The following is a 27,841-nucleotide window of genomic DNA, read 5'->3' on the forward strand; positions in this document are numbered from 1 at the left end:
AAAAAAAAAAAAAAAAAAAAAAAAAAAAAAAAAAAACACATCATAGTAAAACCAATACCTTCTCAGCTTCGCATCGAAGCTAAAACAATTTAAATAAGTTTATAAATATATGCTATGTGAATTATATTAATATAATTTTATGAAAATCAGTGTACTTCCACTGTAAGATATTTTAAAATAAAATAAACACGAAACCGATAATTTTAACACAAAAATAGCATATTTTGAGTATGGTAGCCATTTTCACAATGAAGAAAAAATAAAGTACGAATTTTTTTCACCATATGAAAGTACAGTACATACGTTGAAATTTAAGATTTATACAAAAGTGTCAGTATTTCCGAAAGATTTTCAAAAATTAAGTTGAAAAATGAATTATTTGTGGAAAAGTTATCATTTTGAATCCCCTTCTGTGAGCAGGTAAAGGATCAGATTTTTGAAAAAAATTTACTAAATGATAGGTTAAAAATACCTAGTGTATGTATAAAAAAAATTGTTTCTATTTATCTATTTTCAAAAATTATGGTAGTTTTAAGTAAAAAAATTTAAAAAAATATCGATTTTTTGGAGATTTCCCCCATTTACCAGGAACGAAGGAAATTTTTTCACTTTTTGAGGGTAATATCTTTGACTAGATATGATTTGTGATTTTTTAACGTATCTTTGAAAAAAATCGGTTCGGTGAAAGTTGAGAAAGAGTGGTAACAGACACAAAAAAAATAACATCATAGTAAAGTTAATACCTACTCAGCTTCGCATCATAGCTAAAAAAACAATATTAAGTTAATAAAATAATAAATAATTGTTTTAGGACTTATATCAATTATCCATATTGAATTATAAGTTTTTTGAAGACATCTTTGTACAAGAAAATTTGTTTCAATATTTGTGCCCATAATACGACGACAAACGTCAGATGAAGAATAGCAAAAGGAGGTGAGTAAAATATTTATATTTACATCACGTATCAAATCCTATACTTGTTCTTTATAGTGTATAAAATTTATTTCCATAGTACCAAAAACTATCACTTCAATTTGTATCTCTGTCATTCCCTATCTATTTATTGTAACTCGAATTGTGATTTTGATGTATAATACATACGGGCATAGAAATAGAGAAACAGAAAAAATAAGTTAACTGAAGTGGATATCAATAAAATATGGCCATGGCTATAGTATGTTGAAAAAAATAATTTTTAACCACATGGTACTTGAAAAACTACTTTGTGTTATACTATAAAAGTATCATTTTATTTTAGAATACCTTGTTTTTTACAATTCTATTCATACTATTTGAGAGTTATTAAAATTAATTTTTTTATAAATTCAGTATTTTATGAATGAATAAGAGTAATTTTGGTCAAGTTATAAAAATGATGAGATTATTGTTTTTTGGCTAGTCCAGCAGTTATGACACCTTTATTAACAAATCTTAAACTTAATCCTAATCACAAGTCAATGAAATTTTATAGAATACTTCGTTTTAGTAAATTTTACTAAACATAATGTTGTGTCTAATAACATTACTTTTCCGTAATAAGGTGATTCTAAAATAGATTTTGTGTAGGTTTTATAAGGTAATAATGAATAAAATAATTTTTATTTTACTTTAGCCAAAATGTATAACTTTTATTTCTGATGCCTAGTAGACATTTTGTGTAAGATTTTAAATTGTTCATTCTAATTGTATTATAAATAAATGCCTCGTGTCCATAAAATCAAAAAATATACTTGAATTTAGCCTATAAAAATTTTACTGTGTTTAATCAATTTATTGAATCTCGCTTTAACTTTTGTTTTATAAAAATATTGATATTAATGATTTTGGTTAATTTTTATTGATGTTTTACTTATAAAAAACGCTTTTCTTGTGGAATACTGCTATAAAAAGCGTTTTTCATGTTGGTAAAGAGCACTATATTTTCTTGGAAAAATTTAGCATAGCCTAAACAATATACGTATGCTAGTTCTTCATAACAACGTCTGACGCAAAGGTGCTACACATAGTTAACTTGAACATTACTAGTAATCTTATAAACACAACGAACAAACAAAAGAATTTTGTAATTAGTGCATAAGTCTGCATTGTAATATAATATATTCAATTAAGTGTTATGACTGAAAACACTATCATGATAACTTAATAAGAACATGAAATCGAGGACAGGCAGTCAAAAAAATACTTTGTGTCAATAATTTACTTAATATCAATGGATGATTTTAAAAACATTAACAAATACCGTACAAATATAAATTACGGCTTTCATTTCTTAATGCAAAATTTTATTAGAACTCAGTGTCAAAAAAAATATATATAGTGACGATCTTCGCATCCTAATTATACTATTTCAGAATTTTTAACAAGTAATGAATGCTTCTAGCTATTGTAAAGCCAGACTGAAACGTATATTTAGGAAAATATATCGAAAATATATTATGATTAGAATTTACTTACTAATCGAATTTCCTTATGAAACTAAATAAAAGCAATTTTTATGATTTTTTTTTTATTAAATTAGTTAGGTAATTAACTAAATAATAAAATTAGAGTTATAAAAAACAAAATAAAGTATTAATATTGCCTTGTGTAACAAAATATGAGAAAAGAAACTTATGTTGCAGATGAAAAATATCTAGGATCGTTTGGAAATAAAGATTAAAAATTAAAGTCGGTTTAAGTTAGAAATTTACACCAGATATTTCTCTGAAACTTGTTCACCCAGTTATTCCAAAACTCATGACTATAACTATAAATCTTGCGAAAACTAACATTAAAAGTTTTGTAATGCTAAAATATGCAACAAAAACCTAGTGAAATTACGCTCCTTTTTATAAAACACATTCAATTTTAATATTTTAAACAATAGGAATAATTTAAAAGTACCTTTAAAAAAATTGCATTTTTTATTTTTGACTAATTCATTTAAAGAATTCCACGTATTTTCTAAATTTTATAAAATATTTTTTTTTTAAATTTATTTAATTTTTATCGATAAAAAACAGAAAATAATACCTTTAGTTATAATTAGGAATTTAAAGTTTCATATTATACAAGAGATTTTTTTATCATAACCCACTCAATTACTTACAGAATAATAATAATTTAAACGTTTTTTTTTATTATTATCTTTAGTTACACATTATTCTTGAATTATTAACTATATAATACTTTTTAAGTTCATCCTTTATGCCTGGTAAGGGTGTCATTTTTGTTTTTTTTAATGAGAGTACATATTTTGAATTTAATAAAATGTTTGAGTTTTTAATTTAATAGTAAATGGAATTTGAATTTTTAATATAACTTTATTTGTTTATAAGATATAAACATTTAAAGTTTCAAATTTTTGAGTTAATATGTAGGTATAATACACAAGGAATTACAAATACAGGTAGCTAATTGGTTTTTTATGATATTGCTATCACAGTCACGGATTGTTTATTATCAATTATGACTATAAATAGATATACTTTTAGTATTGTCAGTTAGTATATTTATAAACTCACAACAATGTACCTTACTACCATTGATAATAACAATGCTGTGTACCTACTAATATCTATGTCATAAAAAACCAATTAGCTACCTGTATTTGTAATTTCTTTTGTATTATATATGTATATTAACTCAAAAATTTGAAACTTTAAATGTTTATATCTTATAAACAAATAAAGTTATATTAAAAATTCAAATTCCATTTACTATTAAATTAAAAACTCAAACATTTTATTAAATTCAAAATATGTGTTCCCATTTAAAAAAACAAAGTTCACACCCTTACCAGGCATAAGGGATGAACTTAAAAAGTATTACATAGTTAATAATACAAGAATGATGTGTAACTAAAGATAATTGAAAAAAAAAACGTTTAAATTATTATTATTCTGTAAGTAATTGAGTGGGTTATGATAAAAAAATCACCCTGTATATATATAGATTTTATGTTTTTATAAATTGATTAAATAGAAGACACAAAGGTTTGACTCAGATCAATTATGTATAAAGAAACTTAAGTGGGACAATATATAATAATACTATTAAACCATGTTGCTAAAGCAAAATTTATTTTTAAAACTTTTGTCAATAGACTAAATAACATAATTATGGACAAAATAATTTTTCCACATTAGAGTCAATATTTTATCTAAAATATTTTTTATATAAAGTAAAAATGCAAAAAAAAAAGTTTGTTAACTAACCCTGGTCTCTTCTAAAAATAGATCAAGGAAGAAAATTATAGTTTACATTTAGTTAATATTATTTAAAAACTAAAAATATATGAGATATTAGCATTAATAAAATTGTATTAACTCAAAATGTAATAACTGGTTATAAATTAGTAAACATAGTTTATTTTTTTTATTTAGTATATTCTGCATTTAGTTATATAAAAATAATTATAGGTTCCAAGGTTAACTTTAAAAACAATCATAAAAACTACCCTTATTAATAAATTTGTTCGCATTAAACATGATATTTTCATAATTCGTTAAAAATGGATAAAATTACATTTAACACAATTTTTATGAAAAATAATGTTTTCAACTTAAATATTGTAGATAGTATTAAGTAGTAATTACATTTTATATTTTTCATAATTTCAATTAATTATTTTATGGTTTTTTAATTTTTGCCCCCTTAAAGACAAAATTTCGACACTGTACCTGATCTTATAACTTTATAAACAAGTTTAAAAATAATAAATATTTTACTATGAAATTATTAAATTAAAAAAATAATAACAAAATAACATTATTAATTTTTAATAAATATACACATATAACTTTATGGTTTTTAATATATGATAAGATATAAGAACAAAATCTATTTTTGTGATTGCAATTTTTGACTATTTAATTATCCTAAGTCAGAGACTGATCATCACTATATTTTATTAAAAGATAGCCAATTTTTGGAATTTTTTTTTTGATAATTTTATTTAGATTGAGTTTTTACATTCACATTCCATCAAAAATTCATTACATTAAAAAGAAATAAATTAAACACTGTTAATATTCTAATATATATGACTGCGCTTTTTAAATATCTTTGTATAATAATAAAATGAAACCTTATGAGTTATAAGGGATTTGAAAAATATATTTATTTTGTATACCAATGAGACTTATGAATCATTTGTAAGAGATGAAAATAAGAAAAATTGTCTTTCGCACTGTTTGCAACAGGTCACTGTCAGTTTGAATTTTGGCAATTTTTAGGCACCATAGGGTCATAAACATGAATAATGTATTACATTTCTGTATTTACTGAGTTAGGCGTAATAAAAGGGGCTGTGACAAAATGCGATTATATTAATCAAACAAAAAAAGAACCTCGTGAGCTTTTATCATTACTTTTCAATAATATACAACAATTTTAAAATACATTTTTTTAATTGTAAAACAACACATAACAGTAAAGGAAAAGTAGAGGTTAATATTATCATTTATTTGAATCCATATCCTTTATAATGGTACACTCTTTATTTTTTGTAAATGGAAATATACATATCTTACTACTTATCTTAAATAGCTTAATTGTTAGAAAATTGCCAAACTAAGAGATCAATAACAAACTTTGAGCCATTATTTAAAAATATATACTATATAAAGTATTTAAAAAAATCTTTAATGTTATTATATTAAGATTAATTAATAACAAAGTTGGTACACATTTTCTTGAAACTATATTTTTGACAGAAAAAAATATATGAATGTGATAGTTAAAATTCATTTGATTAAAAAATAATCGGATTTCTTGTAAAAATAATTGTATTTTTATTGCATACAACTAAGATATAATTTTGATTAATATAATAGTGTTTCCTTTCGAGAAAACCAACTTTTAATTCATTTAAAAGTTAAAAAGTGAATTAATTTAAATTTAATGTGTTTACTTATAAATAATTAGATTTGATCGTTACGTTTACCTAAGAATTCCGACGTAGTATTTTCACTAAATTATGTACTTGTAAAGTAATCTAAATCTGTAATCATTGTGTTCCTGATATAACTAAGTGATTTCCTAGAAACGTTCAAAGCTTTTGTGTCTTTTTATTTTTTATTTTTTGGTGAATTTGATATCTATAAAACCATTATTGGGAGACATGAATATAGCAATAGAGCTAACCAAATTACACTTACAATATAACACGAATATCTAAAATTATAGTTGTTGTGTACTTTGAAATGGTTTAAGAAACTATCACGCGATAGATTCTCTTATTAAAACATTTGAAATGTTAATCTATGCAAGTGTCGAATATTCTGATAGGGACGCAAAAAAATTTTTAGATGTCAAAATCAATTTTTTTCCTATTTTATCATTCAAAATATTTTTATTAAGTAAGAGATAATAATCCAAAGAGGTAGCGCGTACTTCTGCGCCTTTCACTTGAATCCACACTGGTTCTGTGTTTATGTCTCTTGGAGAATTGTAAACTATTTAAAATAACTAGAAATAGGCTGTGGCGTCAATGGAAAAGAATAAAGCATTAAGACTAGATGAAGTGCCAGTAGAAGTATAGAAAATATTAGGCAGTGTTGTCATAAGGTGGTTGAAAGATATTTTAATAAAATCTTATTAGAAAAAAAATTGCCAAAAGAATTGTGAATAGTGGTTCCGTTATTTAAAGGTAAAAGAAACGAACAATAGTGTGGAAATTATAGAGGCATAAAGTTTATGAGTCATAGTGTGAAGATTTGGGAAAAAGTAATAGATAAGAGAATAAGAAATGAGAAATCAGTATCTAAAAACTAGTTTGGATTTATGCCTGGTAAGTCAATAATGGAGTCATTATTTTGTAATTAACAAATAGAAAAGTATATGGGAAAGAATAAAAAGCTGTGGGTATTTATATATTTGGAGAAAGCGTATGATAGACTTCGGAAAGAGGTCATAAAGTGACCATTAATGAGAAAAGGAGTTTCAAAAAAGTACATTACTATAATATAATACATTAATAAATGGCATTATACATATACTCTGTATAATACCATTTGTACTAGAATAAAAAGTGAGGGTGGAGTAACAGAAGATTTTAGGGTAAGAGTAGTAGTGCACCAAGATTTTGCTTTAAGCCCTTATATATTTTCTATAGTTATGAATAAAATTACTAGAGAAATAAAAAAAAGGTGCAGTTGTGCATGTTTTTCACTAACGATATAGTGTTAATAGGGGGAAAATAGGGAGAAAATCTATCAACGTCTAGAGATATGCAGATCAGCTTTTTAAGAAAAGGGATTAAGACAGAGTATATATAGTACCAGTTTGATTAAGGAGAACACGAGGTAGGTGAAATGAGGAGATGTGTGACAATAAGCGATGACGTGATAGTTGAGATGGAAAGTTTTAAGTATTTAGGATCAGTTGTGCAAAAGAACTGTAGTATTGAAGACGATTTAAGACACAGGATTAAGTGCTGGTATTGTATTAAGTGGAGAGAAGCGTATGGTGTGTTATACGATTAAAGAATTCCAATGATGCTGAAAGGTAAGTTCTATAAAACTGCAGTGAGACCAGCTATGATGTATGGTTCAGAGTGTTGGACGGTTGATAAGAAGGCAGAACAGAGAATAAATGTAGCAGAGATGAGAAAGGTTAGATGGATGAGTGTAGTGACTAGAGAAGATAGAATAAAGAACGAATATATAAGAGGTAGTATAGGTGTAGCATTATGAATAAGATGAGAGTAAAATAGACTTAGATGGTTTGGTCATGTTATTAGGAGAGAGGAATCGGAAGCTGTAAGAACATTTATAAAAATGAATGTTGAAGGAAGAAGAGGTAGAGGAAGACCAAAAAAGAGATGGAGGGATGCTATTGAATGCGATATGATGACAGCTGATGTGGGAAATCGTATCAAATGGAAATTTAGGATAAGGGTGATTGACCGCAAGTAGTTGGTATTAAGGCGAGGAAAAATAAGATTTAAAATAACTAATAATAATAAGTTAAGCTAACATAAAAAATCAACTATTAAAAAATATATACATAAATTCAGGTGTTTTTCTCAAAATTTGTAATTTCTATTGATTACTTTGATACTTATTATTAACATTAATTAACAATTTTATTATTATTATTATTAAATAGTATGAATTTATATAAATAAAAAATATTAAATTAATAAAATAATTATGAAGTATGCTTATACAGTTTATTAACTGTATTTTCTTTATTTTACGTATAACATTTCACTGTAAATCCATAAAGAAAAAATTACTGTAAATTTTCATTTCATTCTTCTGTAGTTTTAAACGGTTTTCAAGCTTTAGAAAAGCATTAAATTCTTTTGAATTATTAAATAAACTTTTTACCTATTCTAATTTTTGTTACTACCTTAACTCTCAGAGTTTTTGTGAATGCACTGGCGTTTTATTACTTTCTTTGAAGCAAGTAAAATAGTAGACTGTATAGATTGTAAGAACCTTTATCCATTTTACCATTTATTTTTTTTTTAATCCGTCACAAAGCTTACCAAACTGGAAACATTGTAATATTTAAGTTATACTCAATCGGTTATTTAATGAGAAAAAAAATCGCATTGAAACTGTTTTGAAGTTACTGAAAAATTTTTACTTATTTGTGCGGTTACAGTTAATAGTTAATTCTTTTTATAACAAAAGAAAAAAAGAGAATCCCATCATTTTTAACGAACTTGACGTAGTCGTTTCATTTTACTAATTACTACTTTATTCCATGAAATAGTCTTAATTAAGTTGAGCATATACAAATGTTTCAAGTTTTTTAATTTTCTTGTCATATAGACTGCAAAAAACACAGTAATATACATTTATATATACATACTTGAATATATCTTTGATTTTTATTAAAAGGATTTTAACTATTTAAGTAGTCAAAGAATAATTAGTTTAAGTTCAAATTAAATTTTCAATTAGACACTTCTGTAAAGTACTTAAAATGCAAAAATAATTAATGGAAAATATTAATCAACAACATCAAGTTATAATCATTTTAATCTTGCATTTTAAATAAACTGCAAAAAATAAATTCATATTACCTTTTTTTAAACATAAAAAATGTCCATGGACTATTTCATTTCTTTACTAAGGCAAACGAGCAGTAAATTAATTTAATTGAAGATGCTGATTTTCAAGAAATTGAATAGACGAGTTTTTAATAACTTATGATAAAAATTATTTACCTTTTGTCTAATACAATTATACTACTGTTGTTAATTTTACGTCTATTAGTACACAACAAAGTAATTAAAAAAACTAAGTTTTGTGGGGTCGCAGTATAGTAGAGACGCAACATAGTTGGAAAAAGTATAGATGATATCTGACAGTGGTTATAATCACTGCCATAAAAAAACTCTTGTATGTGAATCTGTTAAATTCATAATTTGTATATTTGTAATTTTACATCGACTATGATTTAAATTTCCCTCAAACATTAAATTATTTACACAATTGAAAATAACGTTACTTTTTTTGCTTTGGTGACCACTTTCTCATAGTAGAACAATCGTTCTCTTTTTTATATATTGTAGTATATTTTAATAGTTGTAATTTAATATAAGTTAGAAGTTATCCGATCATCTGAAACGATTTTAAAAATCAAGTTGAAAAACATATTTAAAGGTAACCATACCTTTGGTCTTTTTCAAACCCTTGCTGTACTTAGATTTCTCATTGGACTTTCACTAAAAGTATATTTTTTATAATAACATAATTTTGAAATATTTATTTGAAATTCTATAATGCGGAAATTTTCAAAGTTTCTGCGCCGTTTGATTCAACTAGACAAAAATTGGGTACTATTGACGTATTATTAATTAAAATCGGTACAACATGAACTGATAATTTTCATGGACTGGTATAAAAAACACATCATCAAAAAATCAACCTTTTCAACTTCGTATCGAAACTAAAATTATTGAATTATACTCAGTACAGAAATTGAAGGAAATATTTAATTAAAAAACAAATTGAAGTTAGAAGGAACAAAATTATACTATTTATCAACTTAGGGAATCCGTATAATCTCAATCTAAATACGTTCGAATGATGTTTAAATTTTACACGGGTAATTAAATAACACGAAAAAATAAATGCTTTAAAGTAGTGATCCACTGCCAATTAAATTCCATTTTTATATTCCTCGAAAAGCATAACTATATATTAATAAATACTTGAAATTTAAGTATTTACTGTAAAATAATGCTTTACAAGTCGTTTATTATTGTGAATATTAGAAAAAAACCTTTTGTACAGAAAAATCAGAAGTGACGATGCTTTGAATAGTTAACATATTGTTACTAAAATTTACAGATATAGTGACAACTATTTAAAAAAAGACGTTATTTTCCAGCAGTATATTAAGAAATTTCCCAATAAAAATAAAATACTCATGTTTTTTTTTTTAAACAATGTAATGAAGTGTTTGTTTAAATCAGCCTTAGGGTTTAAACCTTAACTAGTAGTGCAATATATTGAATGTATTGTGCTTGAACTTTTAACAATTATTCTGCTGCTTTAATTTTATGTAAAAGATACTAAATAGTATGATTGACCGAGATTTATTTAGAATATTACTCGATGCGACAATAGTCCCCTTTAAAATTCTTAAGGACTCTATTAGGAAAGGTCAACTTACACTGTAAGAAATAACTGAAAATTCCCATACGTCAGTTATATATATTTAATGCACATATAATGTAATTTTGACATAAAAAATCGAAAATTCGTATACAAATTTAACATTTCGATCACTATTTATATAAATGTTCCCTTACATTGCATGTGTTCATAACTTTTAACACAATTATGTGAAAAATCGGACAATTTTTTAAGTATGTACAAAATTATTCTATAAAGTTGATTTCTTTGCCTGTAATCTATATGCTGTATTTAGAATATTTAGTTTTTATTCTTACTTATATAAGAATATGTACTTATGTATACTTTTTATCGCCAAGTCATCATTTGTAATAGAAATATTTTTAATTTTATCTATCACAAAGTATTTTTAAAAGTTATAAGATTAATAGCTTTAGTAAATCGATAATATAAAATTGATGTAACCCCTTAGGCTTAAAACCTTAAATACAACACAGTTTAGTGACGTTTATTCGGTTTAAAAATTTAGATTAAGCATTTTTTTAAATACTAAATTTATGATTTGGAAAATGTCAAACTATATTCTGTGTAAGTTTTTGTCACAAGATACACCACAATTATAGTTTGCACAAAAATAAGTTTTTGTGACGTATATTATTTATAAAGTCATTGAAAGTTTTTCTGAATGAATTAACTTTATAGAATTTTTAATTAAATTGGAAACGACTTCTTGCCTAGATAATGATGAACAGACTTTTGAACAAAAATGTAACAAAAAAACATTTAAGTGAGAGTTAGGTAAATTTATTATTTTTTCTTTTATGATAGATTTTTAATGTATTTTTTTTAAATGTATAATTTTTCAAATTTAATCAAATTACTCAATATTATAAATAAATATTTATACGTTAAAAAAAAAAAGAAAACGTGAATACATAAAAATATAATATGAAGAAGTTTTTTAAAAACTACTACTCATGAAGTATTTTTTATTTATTCGATATAGTGACTGTTTTATTTCGGATTTCTTTAATAAACAAATAATAACAGTATTTAAACAAACGTAATGTGTATGTTTCAAAAACAAATTAAAAACAAATAACCAGAGTCATTTTAATATTATGTTTGACGATGTAATATAGATACATACACAAAAATTATGTAAGCAAATTTAATGAAAACAGGGTTAGACATACGAGTTAAGCTAAAATTTTATATATATTACTATAGAAAAGGATAAATAAAAATGTTTGATTTATAATCTAAATTATTATACTTATTAATTATAGTATACCAACAATAATTTTTCTCGAAAGTGAAAATCATTGTTTTTAGAGTATTTACGTGTATACACTAGAAATAAATAATCGTTAAAAGACTAATTTTATTAAAAAATTATTTTTTTAATTCACTTTATTGTAATTTATACGATTAGAATACTACTCAGCACAAATGCATTAATATTTCTGCCGCACGTAAATATTTATAATATTTAAAAAATACAATTTCTCTTACATTTACTTTTTTTGCGAGGAAACCGTTAATTTTACTTTGTAAATGAAAATCAATACGTTAATGTTTAGTTGGACAAATTTACGGTTATCTATAGTTTATAAAGAATTACATTTTCAGGTTAATAAAATTAAACGTCTTAGGCATTAGTGCATAAATGAATACTTAAGATACTGTCTTACGCCTTCAATCTTACGATAACCTAAATAACTGAGACAACTTAGTTGCCTTTTGCACTTCTCAACCTTCAATATCGATTTATATCACGTGTGCTTAATGAAGGACTTAAAAAATAAAAGTCACTGGCAAAAAAGCGACGACTCTTCTACTTCATCGCCATCATCTTTTCCATATTATGCAAAGAGCATTAGCATTATTAATGACGGCGCTTAACCACAGCAAAGTCGTATAATTTTGTGTGTAAGAACATTTGCAAAATAAAAAAACGTAATTCACACACACACACACACACATAATGTTATAATTCCTGCAAAAAGGTCAGAATAATTGCGGCCATGGATAAAAAATCCGACACAAATTGCGGTCAAACACAAAAAATGCAATGGGCAACTATTTGAAAAGTGAAAGCATCTTTTTTTTTAAATTGTCGCAAGCAAATGAGCAAAAAACACACGGTGATTTAATGGTGTTTGCCTATGATAAAACGTCATATTTCATTTTTCTGACATTTCAATCGTTCTACGGATAAAAATAAATCTCTCTTAAGTAATTTTCAGATGTGTTCCTCAATTATTTCCGACATGTATTTGTATTTTCGCGCAATACAGTTGTGTGTATAGTACAGGCTACACATTATAAGTGTAAGCAAAACCAAATATGATCCGCAATGGGAACGAAATAGTACAATACAAATTGCAAACTTCTGTTTTACTGCAGTAACGGTATGACAGATTCGACGCTATGAAACAAAGTGGTTGTTTAATTTTGTTGGTTCGTATATGGCTCATCATGATTTTCCCGACTTTCTGTTTCCCATCTCCTTAATGAATTGTGCTAAATGTGTCAGCTATTCGTCACGACTTATAGCAATACATTCTTTATGTTTGCAACATCATTCTACCCGTGTTAATGAATATGCGGTACAGCATAATTATTTTTCCGCATTAGCTATAAATATCTGCAAAACAAATTTCCACTCGCTATGATTATTATATTTCACGTTAAAAAAATCAGGACATGAAATTATCTATGTACTTTTTTAGAAAAATTAAATTAATAAGAATTATTATCATAGTACAAATTATAAATTAATGTATAGTTCACAAGCTTACTTTTTAAATTTACGATGTGCAATTTATAATATTAAAATACTGTAGATTCTTGATGGAGTTAGATTGAACAAGCGTCTAAAACATTTAATGATTAATGTAATAGATATCGTTTGATAATAAGTCTTAAAAATATTTAAATATGATGTATTTTTCCAGTTGTGCATTTATAAAGTTATTAATAAAATACATTTATTAATAATACAAAATTAGACATTATATCTTCGCAACTTCAATGCGAAACTAAGGAGGTATTAATTTTACTATGAAGTTTTTTATGTCTGGTTTCACTTTTTCTCAGCTCATATTGAACTTACCATGCGTAATTTTTTTAAGTGATGCCGAAGTGCCAAATATAAATTAACCCCAAAATAGTATTCAAATTCTCCGGATACCGAATAATTTTCGTATATTCGGTCTACCAGTAGTTAAAACTAATTTAATAATTAATATCTTCTACTAAAAAGTAGAACTTTTTCAACTTTAAACATGTTTTGAAAACCTGACACCTTTAAATATGTCTTAAATTAAATTCACTTAATTCATGTAATTCATTTAAAAAATAATAATTTTACCTCAGAATTTGTCATTTTTTCTTGAGAAGTTAGTTAACTATATTCTATGTAATGACTTTCAATTTTCTGAATATTAGTTTCAATAAAAATACAACTATGTACAAAGTAAAATTTTTTATACGCATAATTCATAAAATTATTGTATTTATTAACGTTTCGAAAATGTTTTATTAATAGTTGAGACGCTTAGAAACAACTAAGCCGATTAACTCCACTTTTAGCTTCGATGCGAAGCTGAGAAGGTATTGGTTTTACTATGATGTGTTTTTTTTTTTTTTTTTGGTACCATATTTTCTCAGCTCTCACCAAACGGATTTCCATCTGATGGTGATTGTAAGTAGTTTTTATAATTCTTTGGTGATTTTGTAATTCAATCATACTAGTTATCGGTATTCCTTAAATCACTTAATTACTTGTAAAATTAACATAGTAATGAAAAAAGATTATTTTTTTCAGTTATTTATATTTCTTGGTTTATTAACTGTTAATTAATTATTAGAATCATCTTTAATTTAACTCTATAACTTATAGATTTGTCAACTTAAGTCAACCTCACTGCGCGTCTCAGAAGACGTATGGTGTTAAAACTAGGCGCTTAGTTATACAGAGTGATTTTTTTATCATAACCCACTCAATTACTTACAGTGTAATAATAATTTAAACATTTATTTTTTTGGTTATCTTTAGTTACACATTATTATTGAATTATTAACTATGTAATACTTTTTAAGTTCATCCCTTATGCCTGGTAAGGGTGTCAACTTGGTTTTTTTTAAATGGGAACACATATTTTGAATTTAATATAATATTTGAGTTTTTAATTNCGTTTTTTCAAATCACTTTCTTTCAAAATTATTCACATTTTTATTCCAGTCATACTATTATTAACACTTTTTTAACAATAATAATAATAGCATTGTTAGATTAAAAAGTGAATACAATTGTAAGATGGTGATTTGAAAATAAGTGAAGTTATCGGCTTGGTTTCTGAGTGCCTCAACTAGTGTAATTTAAGTTTCTTTACAACAAATCAATAGTTAATTTTCATTTAGACTCAAAATTATTTGTTCCGTAGCAGGATTGAACATGAACATAATTATCTATAATTTTGTCTAATTTACCACATATTTATTACATTAAATATCTTTTTTTTTGTTTTAAGCCTTTTATATTAAACTTTTTGGAAATAAAACTAGTAATCTTTTTTAACTTATTTATTGAAACTCTTATTCACATTGAAATAAAATAATTCTCAAAATAATTTGTATATATATATTAATATTTTGAATAATCGCTTTGAGAAAAATATACTTTTGATATTATTGTACTTTTTTATTTGTTTTCTGGATAACTTCAATAGCTATTGAAGAATAATGAAGATCAGGCTTTCGTAAATGCCAATGTCAAAAATATTTAAATGATGTACGAACAATATTACTCAACAGTTTTCGATTTATGCCGAGTACGTCGTTTGAATTAATCCTATATGAAGCTATTGGTCGAAAAATGAGGTTAAACAATATAATAATAATAATAATACCCGTGAAAATATATGTATGAGTTTATCTGTTTCTATTGTAAATTTTTGATCGTAATGTCCATGTGCGTTGATTGAGAACTTGAGTATCTTTTTTTCTAACCGATAAGACATCTTTAGTTGTCGTTACTGTAGTAAGAGCTCATCAATCATTCTCTTTGAGACCTATCAAAATAAAGGTATATTACGATGATGGAGAGAGAAAGCAAAACGGAATATAGGCGCATATGTAGAAAAGATAACTGATAGCGCGAGTATATAGGATGGCAGTAGCTTGGAAAACCAAAAGTGGGTCTTTTTACTCAATGACACTACTTATACTACTGTCATTACTTCAAGGGTATACTGATGGGAATTCAGTTGATAAATGATCGTGGCTAAGTCTCTTTGGTTCAATTAAATATCATCTCTGTCTAACAAACGTGAGTAACAGTGGACGTAGAAAGATTTTGCAAATGGAATTATATGCTAGACTTCGGTAATAATTAACGGTAATCGAAAACAATTGAATATTCTCATTAATTCAAATGAACTTTCTGCATATTATTTGTAAAGATGATAGCTCGGGAAATAGATTGATTTTCACCATCCTTATTGCATTATTTGGGAGAAAAAACTCCCAAACATTTTATTCTTTTCCATTTCAACGTAACCTAGGGATTCCAATGGTCATAATGTATATTAGCAAATATGTCAGTATAGACTAGCTTTTATTTATTATTACATTTTTATTTTTATCATAGTACACAACGAATTTTTAAATAACGCAAAAAGACAAAGCAAATAAATAAATTTCTTTACAGTCATTTATAAGATTTAAAACCTACTCAAATTCTTAGGATTTATTTTCTGGATGAACACTAACACAATTACAGAAGTTAATTTAAAATATAGATTGGGGTAAGCGTTGGTTATAACTATTTTTATCATTAGTCATTTCTCAGTCGGCCACCAGATATAAAATTACTTAAAATCTATGAAATAATGATTGTTATTAACCAATAATTTTTTTAACTAAGTCATTTTCCAATACATACACCAGTTACATTTATATGTAATCATTTATAAAATTGATGTTGGTCAAATTTTATGAAAATTATAAAACATAGGAAAAAAAGGGACTTAGGTAAAGAAAGTTTTTATTGTACTTTATATATTTAATAGTATCAGGCGAGGTGTACTAAAGAAAACACGCTATATATTAATTAATGTTATTATAATAATGCTATATTATAATTGAAACCATTTTTAAAGATAAACATCAATAAAATGAGATATAAATAAAGTTATTATTTCCTAAAAAAAAATAAGCATGTCAATAGTATAAAAATATTTTATGTCACTATATTTAAAGTACATTCTTTCCTACTTACACATTTTATTAAATTAAAACTTAAATATCAATATTTATTAAAAATTTTAAAGCAAAGTTAAATTTTTATTTTTATGAATAAAAGTTCAGTTAACTAATAACCCTGTTTTAAGTGCAATATATAATCATATTTAATTTAAATTCAAGCTATTAATATTTTTATTTTATAACCTTTAAATAAGAAAATTTTGTATTTATATTTAATATAAATTAATTCGATTTATTGTGAAAAACCAAACAAATATTTGATATGAGATCACAAAACATGATATTATAAATATTCATTTATAAATCAAAATTTTCTATAAAAATTTTAAATATCTTATTTTATAAAATAAAATGTATACTTTTCCCTAAAAAGAAATATGAAAAGGTATATAAAATTCAAATAAAAATGAGACAAGTCGTGAAAAAATATGATTTTATTATATTTTATAATTCAATGAAATTTTGTATAATAGAACATTTAACCATCGCCTGATAATAAGAGTTGTTTAAGATAGTATTGATCCATTCTAGATCAATTTTAGCAATTAAAAATCCAAACAACACTTGAGTTATTTGAAGTTGTATGAAGTTTTGGTGGACGTATTTTTTGTTAATCATAAGTTTTTGTTCCTGACATAAAAAATAGACAACAGCTTTGAAAGTTCTTTTCCGAGTTTAATATCCAAAGAGAATATTTAATTTCATTAGACTATTCTTTCGACGTATAAGACCCTTAGGAGTTTTACTAACCAGTAACTTTTAGTACTTAAAATATTATAAAGTGGGTTATTTACTAACATCATTATTTTTCTTTCTTAACTATTATTTAAGTAAATCAAAGTGATTTTTTTTTTTTAGTAAGTACCCATTTCTCTTCTAATGTATATTTATATATGTGCACAATTAAATTAAATATTTCAATTTTAATTAGTAATTTGTTCAAATTTTCTTTAATATTTAAATTTATATTATCATAAAAATTTTAGGTAAATACTATAATTAAATTATTATATATTCATAACATTTTATTACTTATTTCTTTTTCGTATGATTTGTTTTCATCTTGTGATTTCTTAATTTAGTATCCAAAAAAATAAAGAAAAAAGGTATTTTATTAAATTCTATAAGAAATATATAATAATGCTTAAGGAATGAGTACTTTAATAACTTAACTGTTTTTGGTTTTTAAAACTCTCTACTCTAACTTAACGGTAATTATACTATTTTTATTTTCTACTATTCACAATAATATATAATTTTTATAAATAAAAATATTTTTTTGACGATCAAAATTTGGTTAATTTCTATTTACTGTATTATTCTACTTATAGTTAGTTAAAAAATAATTTAAGCAAATAAATTACAAATTGAATTTAATAGCATAATTATGCTATAATATTTTAAAATACAAAAGCATTTCATGTTACCAAATTTTATCTCATCCACAAACATTTTTCCCAAAAAGAAAATATTAAGAAATATAATATGAAAAAAGATATATTTTGAATAGGATATTGTTAAATGAAATTTCGCTACTTAGTAAAGTTAAGATTAAATTTTTCGTTGCGTACGTGAAAAATAGACATTCCAATATTTTTATCTCGAGCAAATTGATCTAACAGAGTACACTTAAAAATATCTTACCCTACGTTTGCGTTCCTTCCAATTATAAATGCGCTGTGTGAAATTAACTTGACTATGAGAGAGTAGACACTCTTAAAAACCCACTCTTCCATTTAAATATTCTTTTATGTTACAGTAAAAGTCACTGCGGCCGTTATAATTATAATTACTTTGTGAAGTTTTAACCATGGTAAGTTAATAAAACCTAAAGGGGATGTAACTTTAAAAACGAATAGACCTACTTAACGTATAAAATATTGTTTTAAATACTCCGATAAATAGAAATTTAGGAAATCTTGTTGGCAATTAGACCAATTACAATTGGTTGATTTTTGACTTTAAACATTGATTACTTCAGGACAAGTCATGGGAACGTTTTTATTTTTTTAATCATATTTACATTAGACAAGTTTTAGTTAAAAATAATTTAATGTTGTAAACATTCCGTTGATACACAAAGTATTACAAAGACAGCTACTAATTTAACACAAATCGTATGACTTTTGGTTTTAATGTCCTACAACTCTTATAAATCGAGATCTCTGATAATTTTTCTTTTTTCATCTTTAAGTACAGTATATTAATTTTAATTAAGAGAAGGTTAAATTTTTGAAATATTATCAAAATTTAAAGGAAAATGTTTTTATAATCGAATTAATAATTCAAATACATAATACTGAATTTTTAATTTTTTTTAATTTCAAAATGGGGTACCAAGTTAACGCTTTTTAAAGAAGTCACGTTTTTATTTCGGTACATTTAGTTTTACTTCATATCATATAATGGGAACTATTTTATAAAAAAAAACTAGCCGACATCTGTATTCTTTATATTATATGTAAAAACCAAAAAAGAAAATTTATTCTTCGATACAGAAATGCAAAATAGTAAAGTAACCTGCTGATTTCAGTTATAAACTCTGACAGTTAGCGACAGCTGAAATTGAAAAATACCCATACTTACATAAAAACACTCTGGTAATATATTTTACTTTTCTTTATTCTAGCAAATTCCATTTTAGATTTTTTTTTACCACAACAACAATATTATCTTCTATTCTAGATAATCTGAATCTAATGTAAGATACGAAAAAAAAAAATTGATATGTATTTTTGTAATGCTGCTAACAAATTAAACTCCCCTATGGTAAAAACTTACACTTATTCACTTACACGTTCGTAGACATTTATTAAAAAAAAATTCTTTGTTAGAAATCTCCTGGCAATAACCGGAAGTTACCGTTTCACCAGAGCATAGAAGTGTGTAAACACACAATACCCGCTTCCGCTTTATACATAACCTTCGACTAAATCATCCCTCCAGTCTTCAAAAAGCCACATACATAATTCATGCGTTCCTCTCTGTGTCCTCGAGTAAAAACACTACAAGGATACCCGACGGCCGCTGCTACGCCACAGGCCGTGTCATTCCTATCGCAATATACTCTCCTTCAAGTTTTCTCTACAATACTCCTCTGTCTGATGTACATGTATAAACATACACGAGTACATTCACTCTGTAACGTGCAAACGTTAGTCGTATTAAATTTAAACACAAACTTTTGGTTGGTTCAAGTTGTGATTGAATTATTACTTCAGGACATATAGTTATAAGTGCTGTGTGCGTTTCAATGCGAGGTCGAAATTATTAATCATAATATTATTTTAACGTTTCGCCGTCTTTGTGAGAACGCAGAGATGAAACGTTAATTCACTTAATATTTAATTAAATACAGCGACCTGAAATATGACTAGTAAAAACAAGTAGATAAAACGGTATTGTTCCTATAACATTTTATTATATTATTAATACATTAACTATCTGTGAAAAAATGTTAGCTTTGATGTGAAACTGACAGAGTATTGGTTTTGTGTTTTTTTATGTCTGTCCATGAAAATTTTCAGCTCTCAATGGACTATTTTTAGTAATCAATACGTCAAAAGAACCCGACTTTTATATAGTTGAAGTGCTTAAAATGTAAAAAAAACCCTCTAATTTTAGAAATTATTTAAATAAAATTAAAATATATCTCAAAATTATACTACCATAAAAAATGGCATTTTCAATATTTTTTCTACATTTGAAAACTGATATAATTTTAGCTTCGATACGAAGCTGAGAAGGTATTAATTTTACCATGATGTGTTTATTTATTTATTTTTTTTTTAAATACTGGTCCAAATTAAATTGTAATTGAGTATACTATAGAAAATAATTTTTCTTTTGGTATCTTTTTAAGAAAAATCAATGAGAAATCTAATTAATGGAAGGGTTTGAAAGAAACACCTCTCGTATGTAAGTTCTAAACTTCGAAAAGTCTCACACCTCTAATGTATATCAAATTAAAGTTTTTGTAGTATACAACAATATTAAAGAATAATTTGACTAGACAATTATTCTACTATGACAAATGGGAGATAAAAAAAAAAAAAATTAACGATTAAAATAATGATCTACAACGAATGTGTTTTTTAATTTATACAAAATTAAAGCTCTTGAAATGTACTACAACAATAAGAAAAAAATTTGTCTTCGAATTTGTGCTATTATAAACAATCAGCCGTCAAAGAAATAAATATTATTTTCAGTTTTTGAAAATGTTCTGGACGTCTGCTTTCTTTAAACCTATACTAAATTAAAGCGTTTTAAAAAAACTTACGAGGAAATAAAGAAAAAAATCCCCTCAATATTTTTTCTTTGAGTTATTTGACTTTAAAGCTAAAAATCTCTGTAAAAATGTACAAATCTTTTCTCATTTTGCTATAAGAACTCTTTCAAGAACTCACTGATCGTTTTGAAATTTTAATACAATATAAAATAGTCAATGATTTTTCAAAAGAAAAATACTTCTTATGAAAATACAATGAAAAACCTAAGTACATGAAGGATTTGGCTCTACAGTTGTTCTACTATGAAAAATTGACCATCAAATTAAAAAAAATCGCAATTTAAAAAAAAAAATACTTTCTTTTAAATAAAGTAAGTAATTTAATAACCATTAATATTTGAGACAATTTTAAAAACACAGAAATTGTTAAATTATAATTATACAATTTATTGTGTAATCTAACAGATTCTTATTGAAGCATTTTTTAAGATTGTGATGTTAATCATTGTCAGATAGCATTTATAGTTGTGCCTACTATACCCTGTCCCAACTGTACTAGATTTTTTTTATTATTTTTATAAACACTAAATAATTTTGAGATAGTTTTTTTACAAGTTTAGTATTTTTACTAAAATATAAACTTTCATTAAAATTGAAAATACAACTTCAGTTGATTACATTTCAAAACCAATAAATACTAAACCTTATTTTTAAATGTTAAAAATTATTGTTTCAGTCAGAATTATGAATTATGAAATTATAAATGTTTAACAAAATATAATAAATAAATTTGAATAGTCTAAAAATATTGTAATGAAAACCAAGTTGTACAAATATTTTAATAATATACTATTCACTATTTCATCTCTTTATAAAATTATTCATTATTCACTTTACTAACAAAAATAAGATAAACATTAATATTGGCAAGAGTACTCTTGTAAATAATTATGCTATTTCTAAAGTTATAATATATCTCTAATTTTAAAAATAATTGATCGCTTGATAGAAAAAAAAATATGGAAACATATCTATCCATAAAAATTATGAAACAGAAAATCATTAAAATATTTTTATAGTGTTTTTTACGATTCAAATAATTTAATTGTGTATTAAATAAAAATAATTATTTATTTAATTGTATACAATTTCTTCTTATTTTAGTTTTTTATCAAAATTTTACCTAAATTACATCAAGTTTAAGCTCCAAAGCGTTATTACGATCATGATATAATGAAGTCATTCATTTTTTTTTTATAAAATGAGGCAACATAAATAATTTAAAAAAAAACAAAAATTTTCAAGAAGTTTTAGATGCTTGTCATTGACCTACCAAAGTTATTATTTAGTATAAATAACTCAACCGATTTTACATCTAATACCGGATAGTATCATATTACAAACATTAAGTAATTTGGTTATATGAGACAACTCTACAAAATTAATTTTAAAAATTTTGAGCAATATTCCAAAAGGAATTAATATTCATATTTTATCATATTATGTTATATATAATGTTATGAATACACTTTGAAGTATACGCCCTTATAAATATAAATAATGAAATTACATATCACTAGATATAATAACAGTATAATTTAATGACCTCCCATGTCACTAATCCGAAGGATTAAACCAATACCATGGTAAAAGACCAGATATTATTATTGAAACACCCCATTAAACATTATTGAGTAATACAGTCATATAAAATCAGACACATTGTTATAGATTTAAATCCTAGTTTGAGGTGATTGTAAACACACACAAATATAAATGAATTTACATGTAAACATAAACCTTTCAGAATAAAATATTTCACTTGTTTCAAAATTATTATTCATTTATCTTAATTACATTGAATACGAAAAAATGTTTTTAAGATAAGACCAACAATAATATTTAAGAAGTTAAATTATTTCTAATCACCAGTAAGGAAAAATATTTGGATTAATGTATTCGAAAAAATATACAAATAGTTTTTTATATTTTTACGGTATTCTCGATTATTAAAAAAATATGTATTTTGTACATTTTTTTATGTAACTGGTCGATCAAATGAAATTAAAAAAAAACCTAATAAAGAAATATATTTTGAAGTTGCCAAGTATATCAGTAGTTAAAATTTAATTATTTATAAATCTATTGAATTTTTATGTTATCTTTTATTTTTTGACATAAAATATATTTATATCACATAGCCATTTTAGTTTCTATTTTTTTATTTTAAAATAACATAGTCCTTCAATAAAACTTACCTAGCGTAGAACTATCCGGTGCTTAATTGTCCTGGCGCGGAATTGTCGTTACACTAACTACGTACAAAAGAAAGGGGAAGATGAGTAATATATTCCCCATGGGATTAGTCATCACTCATAATAATGTGGTAGCTGACTTTGATAGATTTTAGTTAAATTTTCATTAGTACAGTTTAGTTATCTATTTTTTTTTTTTTTATCAATTCTATACGTTATCATGATTATAACAATAATTAGTAGTCAATAATATGTATAAATAAAACTAAACATTTTATACACGATGTAGATAAAATAAGTAGGATTGTTATATTTTCCGTTTAGTTTTTTCATTGTTTTGTATTTTATATATATTGCCTTAACAATCAATTGATATTTGTAAATTTTCATTATTACAGTATTAGCAGTCTTTTAAACATAAAATACAGGATAGTTTCACTAAGACGAGAAACCCAACTGCACACGAAAAAAATCTTATATAAAAAAAAGGTGTGAAGTTAGCATATTTTGATATCCCCCCGTTTAAAATTTCTGAGTACGCTATTGCGTACCTTTCAATGTAATAGAAAAATTCCGTTAATCATAAATATTGTTATGAATATTTATAAAACTTTTATTTTATAACAGAATTAATTATTTTATATTAAATAGGCAATTTTTTTAAATATTCTTAATGTATTTCAATCACTTTTCAAGTATTCAAAAATGTTTTTGATTACAAATTTTTATTAACATTCAAATGCATATGCTGAATACCTTTTTAACCATTTTTTCAAATACTTATTCTGAATACAAAAAAAATTATTTTTAAAAAAACGCCACTATAATCTTAGACCCCGTATTGAATTACTTCAACTTTCTAAGCTATCATACTTTTATTAACTAATAGACATTTGCAAATTAGGGTACCGATGATACTTTTTAGCTAAGAAAGAGAGAGAAAGAAGGTTGAAGTATTTAAGGCTGTTTTTCTCAAGAGACCATACGTCAAATCAAAAAGTTAGGACCCTCTAGAACCCAAACCATTATCAATGCAATTAGTAATGGATGCATCATCAACTCGACATTAGGGACTTTTTAACACATAATTAATAACATTCTAAAAATCGAGTTACTCTGATTATTAGTTAAAATAATTTCGATATACTCATGTGTATACACAGTAGCGTATTTGGAAATTTATAATGGTGAGGGCACAAAAAGTTTTCATGAATAAGGTACCATAAAACGACTATTATTTTCTCATAACTTTTGTTAACACATATTTTGAAAAAAAGATCTGTCATTTATTTTTAATCCATTTTTATTAATAAAAGTATTTCTTTTTATACAATGTCTATCTCTACGTAATAAACACTTCAAAAATAGGCGATAACATTAACGGTACAACTATAGGGGCGTCAAATTTTGCTCCACAAGACAACTATATCGACTAACATTTTATAAACCCATGTTATTATCAATAACCAAAAAATAACTTTTTCCAATGATGTTATACATTATTACATTGCTTGATAAAATATTTACAGGACCCAGTCAATGTGGGGGGGGCACGTGCCCTTGTGCCCACCCACTAAATACGCCACTGTGTATACATACGCTTAATGTATTTTTATATTATACTCAGCAGGTAAGACGTAAAAGTAATAATAATGTGGTAAAACTTCGAATACATATAACGCATTCGTCAAAAGAACAATAAACAATAAAGAACATAATATTTTGCTTTAAAAAGTTTTTGTATATTTCAGTCACGACTGCATTGAGTTAAAAGATGATTAAAAACGTTATGTGTTTATCCAAAGTTAAACGGAGTTTTTATTCACCTGTGGTGGTTTCATTAAATATCGCAATAAATATGAACAAAATTAAATGCAATAAATTATTACGTCGTCACTAGTGTAGAACTTTGGATAAAATAAGCTGTTGTTTAGAGTTACAGCAGTGCGTGATCAGAGTACGTTCTGAGAGAAATGCACATCTAATGTAACCATATGACTCCATACATCATCTTCTATTAAATAAGCATTGTACAGTTAAACTTACAGAGTAAATCCAATAATAAATACGTGATTTTAACTTTCAAACTTAATTTTTAATTAAAGTGAGGTGAGTTGAGTGTATACTCATTTTTTTTCTTAAATAGTCATAAATATAATAATTCGTGTACTATTTCTTTGTTAAATAATTATCACGTATAACATAAAACAATCAGAATATCTGCATCTATACTAAAAAGTTTAAATAGGTCAAAATTTAACCTTCCAGTGCTCACTAAAAACAAAAAATGAGGGTTACTCTTACCTCATTAAGAGCAATTCTGCAAATTAAACAATAGTATTAAATATTTTTTAAATAAGTGGGCTGTTTTAAATGATGATGGATTGAATGATGAATTTATTTGGTATAAATATAAAGTAAAGTAGATATTTAATTTAAAAATAATGGATTTTTTTTACATCAGCGTCATTAATTCAAGTTTCATGTTTAATTGTTGTTATGATATTTTTTATTGTTTAGTTTATAAGACACAAGTAAGCCATGAATTTTCAAAGAACCCAAATTATGATATTCTTAATTAAGGACATCTAAACAACTGGTAACACACTTACTCTGGTTTACAAATGTAATGGGGCAAAGATGAAATCGCATTTAAATAAATTATAATATTATTTAATTGTTAAAGTGTTATAATATAGTTGAAATCAATCACAAAGGAAAATCAAATTTTTACAAGCCAGTGATAACAAACTACGTCATGCAATATTTAATAACTATACATTTAACAGAACTACTAGTATGTAAATTTGAACAGTTATAGAAAAAGGACAATAATATAATTCTTCGATAAAATTTCTTCTAAAGCATAATCATAAATGTTATCACGTTCAAATATGCAGCAGACAAACTTACCTCGTAATCATACTCACCCCNTAATTCTTCGATGAAATTTCTTCTAAAGCATAATCATAAATGTTATCACGTTCAAATATGCAGCAGACAAACTTACCTCGTAATCATACTCACCCCATCTCACTTTAACTGACTTTGAATATGTTTCGTTCATCTAATACAACTTATTCGGTAATTTATTATTATACAACTCTTATACGTGAAATAAATTCTTAAATACGTGAAAAATGTTGATAAGTATATATTTGAAAGTTTTAACCAAACATGAATTTCAAATTTTCAAAATAACTTAAAATACGTATACGAACCAACAAGATGTCCTTTATGTCTTCAATAATTTTAGGCGAAAACATATCGTTACACTGAAATATTTCCTCTTACATTGAGAACTTCTACTATTTGATTCTGCCAGAGGAAGTATTTACAATTTCTAATAAGTTATTTTGCGTCACTTCTTATCATAAATCAATAAATATTTTATTTTAAGGTAAATTTTAACTTACGTTTGATGTACAAGATGTAAGTATGACTACATACATATTTTGTTATTTTAAATAATAGAAATGATCTAACCCAGAATATAACTGGTCGATAATAACTTTTGAAATAATATTTAAAAAGATATTAGCACTTTTATATGAGAGCGACAGGAGTAATTCTAGAGATAAAAATAAACAGACCAATGCTTTACTTACAGAAATTATAAGTATTAAAAACTCTCAATATACTGGTTCAAAAGTTGTTAAAGATCTGCAATTTTTTTATTTTGAAGAAAACATATATGTTTCCATCAAAAACTCAAGTTAATGTTATTTTAAAGAGGAAAGTGGTAAGATAGAATCATACTTTTTGTGAAAATTATCATGTTTTATACTATTTAAATTATTGAGAAAGGTGTAGTTAATCAATCGCCCTATATTTATTATATTTAATTATCCATAATAATTTTGCATAACATTTCATGCGTGTTAATATGGTAATAATGAATTAAATAAATCTATGAATAACAGAATATTAATTATATGTAAATTCTGATTGATAATTTCGCAAGATAATTATATAAAAGTATACGAATAATATTCTTGAAAAGCTACAAAATAATAACAAAGCATAAGAAAATCATAAATATCACGAGTAAAATATTTTTATTGCATAATTCGTTTTACATAGTTCTCTACAGTTACCTACTCGCCGTTCACCCTCTCGATTGAATTAACCATAAACTCATATTGTTTAATAATGCTTTTTTTCCTTAGTATTTTCATGTATTAACAGAAAAAAATAACTTTGCGTGTTAATATATTATTTGGTAACTCCGTGTCAGCTAGAATAATACCGGAATTATCATAAAGTTTATTCCATTTATAGTATTTTTTTAAAGTTTCTTATAAGTACAACGCTTAGTATTTAAATGCTACCTCATCGGTGTATATAATGAAGCCAGTGTCCACAATAACGTTTCCCAAAAAGTAGGCTGAGGGAGATAAGCAGATAACGTTACATGGAAAGCTAAAGAAAAATATGCAGCGGCAAGTAGATGGAGTGGGGGAGATGAATTGTAACCACTCCAAAGTCGGCGGATAAAG

At 25.0% G+C, this 27,841-nt stretch overlaps 1 protein-coding gene across 1 annotated transcript in view; it reads left to right on the forward strand.

The window, feature by feature from the left end:
• Window positions 1-27,841, forward strand: part of LOC126903503 (uncharacterized) — an 89,843-nt gene that overhangs the window by 33,588 nt on the left and 28,414 nt on the right. The window contains exon 2 of the mRNA XM_050681677.1: window positions 812-936. The gene's annotated coding sequence lies outside the window, so the exon portion shown is untranslated. The remainder of the gene's footprint in view (window positions 1-811; window positions 937-27,841) is intronic.

The sequence above is a fragment of the Daktulosphaira vitifoliae genome, unplaced genomic scaffold, assembly GCF_025091365.1.
Source record: "Daktulosphaira vitifoliae isolate Bord-2020 unplaced genomic scaffold, ASM2509136v1 Scaffold_4, whole genome shotgun sequence".
Lineage (NCBI taxonomy): Eukaryota > Metazoa > Arthropoda > Insecta > Hemiptera > Phylloxeridae > Daktulosphaira > Daktulosphaira vitifoliae.